Raw genomic sequence first — 8,349 nt, 5'->3', positions numbered from 1 at the left:
GATAATTTTTGTTTTAATAAAATACATATAAGATTAAAAAAAGAATCATAGGTATGTGCAATTCACACGTGGTAGAAATGAAACCTTAAAAAGTCATTTTACTTGCAAAAATCGAAAAAATCTACCTATTTTTTATTCTTTAAATCAATTTTTGTATATGACAACCTATAGTAAATTTTATATTATCTAAAAGCTTATTGTTTCAACTCAAAATATCATCCGAGCTGCATAAAGCAACTGCTACAATTTATCTTCTTTGAAGACTTGTAGCAACTATATAATTCGCAGTTGCTTTATGCAGCTCGGATTATATGGAATCTCGATTTATTCGGGAAAATATGCGTCAAGACAAGGTGTAATGGTCATCTTCTGATGAGCCCAACCATTACATCGGGGCGAAACGCATATATGAACACTTTTATGCTGGTTTATATTTTTCATGATTTTAAATCATATTTATTTAAAACTCCACAAGGTGTTTGGAGGTATTTTTCAAGTTTTCAATTAAAGATTGTGTAGCTTGTAGAGAACGCACCATTATGTTTGATACATTAAATGAAAGGTAATATTGTCAACATTTGTATTTAAGTTGAAAATTTTATGTCTTCTAGATAAAAAGATATAACCCGTTTAGAAAAGAACATCTTTTCATCGTTATCTCAGAATTTTCAATTTGAAATTAATTGAAATTTTGCACAATTATAGTTTATTTAATTTCCTATTTACAATATAACTTTTATTTATTTATCTATTTTTTCATTTCATTTTGTTTTTTATTCATTCATATAAATTACTTAATTATACAAATTAAATTAAATTGAATGAAGTAAAAAATAGTAATCATTCTTTAACTTATTAAGTTAGTGTTGAATGACACGTTTCAATAAATAATTTCAATAAAGGTCTGATGTGGGGTGACAATCAGTACAAAGTAAATTCGTTATTATAATTATAATAAATGAACACAATATTTTAATCTTTATACAATTATTTAATTTAAGATACAAAAGTAGAATTAAAAGATAAAAATGAAGAAGAAAGATAAAAATGAAGAAAAAATCAAAAAATCAAAAAACGTAGGAAGAAATAGAAAAAAAATTAACTTAACAATTTCAAAAGGTAAATTAATTATTGATATTTTGTGCTGATAATTAATTTGGGATTCTTAAAATGGATTTAATATGCTCAGTTTCAACAGTGAATAGCCAGTCTTTGACTTTTTTCAAAAAAGAACTTAACCGGGTAGTGTTTCTGATAAAAACAGGCAATTTATTGAAAAATTTAGGTGCTGTAGCAATGTAAAAAAGTGAAAAATGTGTTCTACGAGTGAAAGGTTCATTCATTAGGTGCAAGCTGTTTGTGCGTAGATCATAAATTTCTGAGTTTCTACTGGGGATGTTGCCACTTTGTTTAAAAAATTCTTTGAGTACTTTAAAAACATAGAGATGTCTCATTGGTAGAATTTGCAATTCCTTGTATAGGGGCCAACTTGAAGCTAATCGATTTTTGTTAGAAATAATTCTTATCAAGTGTTTTTGTGCTATCAATAGAGGTCTAAAATTATTAGCATAGCACCCACCCCAACTGGTTATACCATATTGAAGTTTTGACTGTGCAATACCGTTATAAATACATTTTAATACTTTTTTTGAGCAAAATGGTTTTATAAGATACATTTTCCGAGAAACCAACATCATATGCGATTTTAAAGTGCGAGTATGTTCCTTCCAGTTTAAATTTGAATCAATTAAAACCCCTAAATATTTAAAATGCAATACTGATTCGATTTTAAAACAACTATTGGAGCATTGAAATCTAGGATTAAAATTGCTCCTACCACACTTGTGAATAGGTAGACAAAATTTTTTGCAGTTATGGGCATGAAAGTATAGGTTGTAATCAGGAAGACTATTTCCAGATACTTTGAAGGTCACCAGTTTTGTTTTTTCGCTGATGATAAGCTTATGAGCAGTAAACCATGTCCTTAGTGTTTCTAGATCTTCTTCAATTTTTGTTATACAATCAAATAACGTGCTAAATTGATAAGTGAAGGCTATATCATCTGCAAAAGCAGTAGATGATCCATTAAGTTTTAATTCGAATATTGAGTTTATATAAATTAGGAAAAATAACGGGCCAAGGACAGATCCTTGGAACACCATTTTTTAAATAACGAGAATCGCTATAGGTCCCATTTACAACAACTTTTTGTTCCCTTTCTATCAAATAGGATTGAAGCCATTCAAAAGTTTTTCCTCTGAAACCTGCACTGTAAAGTTTATCGAGAAGAATGCTGTGTTCAACCATATCAAATGCTTTAGTCATGTCAACAAAAAGTGCAATGGTGGACTTTTTTGCATTAAGGCTGCCATATAATTCACTACATAATCGTAGAATAGCATCTTCTGTAGACATGTTTTGTCTAAAACCAAATTGGTTTTTACTAAAAAAATTATTTTTATCCAAAAACGACATAATTCGCACCTTCATAAGTTTTTCGAAAACTTTGGAGATAGTTGGAAGCAAAGATATCGGTCTATAGTTTGATATATTATTTTTTTTACCTTTTTTAAACAGCGGAATAACTTCGGCTCTTTTTAAATTTTTAGGAAAACAACCGCTTTCAACACTTACATTAAATAAGTACATCAAAATATCCACAACATAAAATGCAATTTTTTTAAGAAGAGTACTAGAAATTCCATCAGAAGTACTTGAATTTTTGTTTTTAAGCGATAGAATAACTTTTAATATTTCTTGTGATGTTATAGAATTATAGACAAAACTATTACATTGTATACCAGTCATTAAAATTGAACTCATCGAGCAATCACAACTACAGTAAGAATCAACTCTAGGCTTAATTTTATCAGATATTTCAGTGAAGTATTCATTAATTTGATTAGAAATTGAACTTGGATCAGTAAAGGAAACACCATCAACTTCTAAATTTTTTATTTCAATTGGTTGCCTTTCTTTACCTAAGATGTTATCAACAACTCTCCATTCCTCTCTGACATTTCCTCTAGCTTTTAAAAACGCATCCGTATAGAAATTATTTCGAGCTACCTCAATATGTTTCTTAACAGTTTTACAGAGAGAAATATAGTGTTTTCTAAGACTTTCATTAAGCGGATGTTTTTTACATTTTTTACTAAAAGCATTCTTACTATTTATGAGTTCGAGGAGCCCTTTATTCATCCAAGGCTTTAAATGCTTTAACCTTGAACTTTTGGTTGACGAAGATGTACAAGATTTGATATGCTTTACTAAGATTGAAAAGAATACATCAAAAGCTTCAGAAGGGTCACTTTCTAAAAACACTGGATCCCAGAATTCATATTTTAAGCACTCATTTAGTAAAAAGTAATCAATATAATTAATGGTTTTTTTGAGATTTTTTTGACGTGGCGTTAAGTTCGAATTCAAAAAATTAGTCATCGCTATCATTCTGTGGTCTGTTATCATTAGATCATACACTTTTCCATTTGAAGATTTCTTGTAATTTTTAAACCTAGCAAATATGTGGTCTATACAAGTACTAGAGGAGTCTGTCACACGAGTTGCTTCGTTTATGTAACTTTTAAGCCATTAGCTGCCAAAAGTAGTAAATAATTTTCAGAATCTTTATCCGTTTCATTTAAAATGTCAATATTTATGTCACCTAATAAGATTAAGTTCTTGGCCTTAGTTATACTCAAGACATTGCTCAATTCATCAATGAAAATACTTTTACAAAAACTATGCAGCCTATATATACAATACATGACATAGCTATCATTTTCATAAAAAAATGATAACTTCAATACATCCGCACTTGTAATTTCAACTTTTGAGCTTTCACAAAAAATATCATCTCTTACATAAACAGCTATACCACCTGAGGCATATAATTCATTGCAATTAGCAAACATTGAATAACCTTGAATATTATATAAATTTAATTCATTTTCGTAGATCCAAATCTCACTTAAAACAATAACAACAGGTAAGCTATTAAACGTTTCAATATGCGCTAAAAAAGATGAAAAATTTTTCCTTAAACTACGAATATTTTGATGTAAACAAAAACAATTATCAACAAAATTAGATGCAATGACTGGATAAACACATATTTCAGGGACTGAAGGAGGGACAGAAATAGAAAAAGAAAATAGTTATAATCAATTGGTTTACTAAAGAAGTTTTCACTTCAAAAACCTCAGACCCTTTTTTTACCACGATGGAACTTCGTCGTGGATTGCTGATTTTCACCTACCTTTATGTAGAATCAATACATCTGTTGAAATAAATAGAAAGTATGAAAAACTCTTCATACATCTTCATACAAATTGCTTCAAACTGCAACAACAGCTAGGTTCCTATACACAAGACCAAAGACGAAGAACGAAATCTAAACCACAAGACGGCACCTCCGTTTCTATATAGTATATTCTTGAGCACCATCGTCCTGAATCGTTCCATTCTCTCACTCCATGATATAGTACAGTATACCATTACCTCGTTTTACCATTTTAGATACACACACACACAGACAATCTTAACTCAAATATATCTTGCCAATCAACTTCAACCATCATCGAGTTTATCATCGTTTCTGTGCAATGTGAATGACATTTGGGAATTCAAGTGGGTAATTCTCTGCACAAGAAGCTTTATAGTAGAAAGAAGAAGACGAACGAGTAGATGAGGTCAATAATTCCATCTTGACTTTAACCTTTCAACAGAGGTAAAATATATCTTTTGATGTAGGTATAGTGTACGATATAGGGTAATATATTTTATATAAAATATACGAAAAGTTTCTTTCATGAAAAACCATTTAATTGTACCTCTGGTTTTGATATAATACCCTTCTAGAAGTCCCAATGGTTACATCATTGTGCGAAATTTTGTGATTTTTTTTTTTTTTTTTTGCTTTTTTCATTTTTGTGTTTTGTTTTCATTTTAAATCCCAAATGGACATTATCTTTATGGTTGTCATCATCTTTATGTGTTTTTTGTTTTTGAAAATGAATGGATTTCCATACATATAAAAAATACATAAGTCAAAGATTTTTTGAAGGAAGAAGGATAGAAGAAATTGTACTTTGATTTGTATGATGCTTTCTATTAAGAATCTGATTTCAAAATAAGTCCCACTACACCTAAAAATGAATGGGAAATGCTTCCCTATATAATTTTTAAGTGAATGTAAGATTTTTGGAGAAACTCATTGACAGCTTACCGAAATCCACAACGACTATCAACTACTAATTTTTAATTAAAAATAATGTGACCGTAAGGAAATAGAATGCACAACTAGGTTGAAGTAGTAGTAGTAGTAAATGGTCACTGTGGCGTATGAGTAACATTTTGTTTGCAGAAGCTCTATTTTATTGCACTTTAAAATCTTGTTATGCATAAATGCAAAAATTCTTTAAATTTTACATTCTTAAGAAAATTCAAACTTTGTATTCGAAAATTCCTTGTTTTCAAAACGGGTATAAATGGGCTTTGTTGTTATATTAACATGGATTTATAACTTTTTAGGATTTATAGTTTAAACAAATTTTGCAAGGTTAACCACAATCACCGCCACTGAGGAAAAATATGGATTTTTCAGGTACTTATAAGTAGACAAATTTGGGTAATTTCACTGTTTTCGCTTTGTTCTACAGATGAAGCCTTCTTTAAATATGTTAGCTCCAAAATTATTTAAAATAAACTAGTTTTAGTCAAGAATTAACAAGAATTTTAATTATCTTTGAGTGTTTTCTTCTACTTTTTTCTTCTTTTTATTTACTTTTGACATCAATTTATACAGAAAAATACGTTATAAAGTAACTTTTTTACTTGCTCTATAGATAAGGCAGGTATTGGTTTGATTTCAAAAAATTAGCTTAAAGTTTTGATCAAAACCAATATTACGATGATGCTAAATAAAAATCGTTCAAAAAGACCAAAAACAGTAGTTTTTGAACTCCATATTTCATCCAATTTTCGCCGTTTTCAATTTTTGTGACCATCTTGCTAAAATATTTAGTATTTTCTTAATGTTTTTAAGTTAAAACATCAAAAATGTCGTTTTTTCTCTTTGTTTGAATATAGTTATTCTTAAATTTTTTACAATAGGTATTTTAATTAAAAAAAATTTAAAAGGATCCATATCGATATTAAATTGAATTATTTACAAAATGTTTCTTATTAAGAATTTTTAATTTCGGTTTGATTTTGAAGTTATATACAAAAACTCGAAAAGTAACAAAAAGAGTCGAAAATTTGTAAAAAAAAAAAATGGTCATATCTATATAACTTATCCATAGATTTTGAAGAAAAGCATCTTGTTATTTTTGCCAAGAAGTACTGGACTTACAAAATTTTAAACTGCGAAGAGTTTTTTTTTCAGTAAGAAAGTTTTGTTAGCAAAATTTGTTTTTTAAATGTTTTCATGCATTGCACTTAAACATATAAAGTGACTCAGAAAAGCTATACAAAAAATGTTTCTTGATTATTTATTCAGCTTTCAGGTGCCTTTTTTTTTGTAGTTTAAGGGCTGATGGTTTTACCAAATGCATCATTAAAAATACCGTTGAATGTATATAACAGAAGGGTTTTTGACTCTCATTCTCTTTGCCAAGTTCACCATTTATACTCAGAAAACAAAAAAGAAAAGAAACTATTCTCTAAAAAACTTTTAGAATCAATACCAAATTCTCTCTTTTTTTAAGCACTAATTCGTTCCAATAGCTTGAGGTTTATTTGATTACAGACAAAGGAAATTATTAGAAAATACACACTTATTTCTATGTTATTTGCTTTCATTAGTTGATGACCAATCCAAAAAATAAAAATAAAAAAAAAAAAAACAAAGAAGTAAAACCTCCAACCACATTCAGTGGTTAAATGTCCGGAAATTCTTAAACAAAAACGTTGCCAGTAGAGAGTTAGAGAGAATACATGTACCGAATAAGTCTAGCATTTCTGTGGTTAAATAAAAATGTTCAAAAAACTAAAGGTGTCTCTTACCCAACAAACTATACTATTCTAATCGATTCTTCCGAAAATATTCATCTCTATTTTAAGCTTGAATTCATTCACAAAAACCTCAAAAATAAGTCAAAGAGATACATTCTCCACACAGTTGCAAATATTTTCAATTCGAGTTCGAAATTGTGGGGAAAAGCAAAAAGAGAAAAAAAAAGACTAAAATACACCTTGCATCCTTTTAACCCTTTCAAAAAAAAAAACTACAACAAAAAAACAACAAATTGGAAAATAGTTTCACTTACACAATTGACCATATTGCTGGATGTCCCATGGAGACCCTTTTCCTTGACACCGTTATCTGCTGAGCACTGATATATGCCGGCCATGATGTCGGTCGACATTCTCCAAGATTAGTGTTGAACTATCCGAGAGATGTGTGTTGGCCCAGAGAAGACGTCCTTTTTAAACCAGAAAATCGTTGGCACCGGATTTCCAGATGCTTTGCATTCCAATGTTACCGTACTGCCCTTACGTGCTGTCACTCTTGTCCATTGTGTGGCAGAGGGCTCTTAAGGTGGGCGGTACTGTGTTTTGTTGGGTGTGAATGTGAACCATCATGATGATAGCAAGGATACATAGGTTTTTTGAGAGTTAGGTGGTATGTATTTTTTTGTTGTTGTTATTTTTTGTTTGGTTGGTTTCACATCATTCAGAATTGAGAGTTAATCCACCGGAAATGAAAATTTTAATACAAGAAAATATTTAAACAATTTTTCAATTCATCAGAGGGAGACAGCCAGGGGCTTAGGAGGGTTTTTTTTTGTCCTATCTATCTTATTTTATCGTATCGGTTTTTCGTTTTTCAGGGATAAGGGATTTTATAGAAAATTTTATCAATAAACAATCCCCGGAAGGGCTTTATTTAACGTTACAGATACCTATGATAGAAAAAAAGGACTTAAAAATATTATATTAATTTCCATATTCTACTTCTTTCTTGCTCACCTAAAATCTCAACTGTATGAACTTGGTCACGATTCTCTTAGTCTCCCAATTGGCAAATATAATCGCCAGCATCTTCATTTATCTGTAGATTATAGTCTCCGACAGTTTTAAATCTCGAGTCCCGAGAGATTTTCAAATGTCCTGCAGGATCCTTTTCGCCATAGCAGAACAAACGAAGCGAGATTTTGAACTATACATGCGACAATTCGATGGTTTCACCGACAATCACATTGTATAGATGGCCTCAGGAGAGGAGTTTCGGTGCTATTGTTGGATTGTCATTGTCCGACGATGATGGTAAATGGAATGATCCCACACGTTGATTGTGTGCTGAAAGTGGATGGACAAAAAAATAGAAAAAAATAGATAAGATAA

The sequence above is a fragment of the Episyrphus balteatus genome, chromosome 4 (assembly GCF_945859705.1).
Source record: "Episyrphus balteatus chromosome 4, idEpiBalt1.1, whole genome shotgun sequence".
Lineage (NCBI taxonomy): Eukaryota > Metazoa > Arthropoda > Insecta > Diptera > Syrphidae > Episyrphus > Episyrphus balteatus.
The sequence above is the reverse complement of the archived record's forward strand: the minus strand, read 5'-3'. Positions refer to the sequence as shown.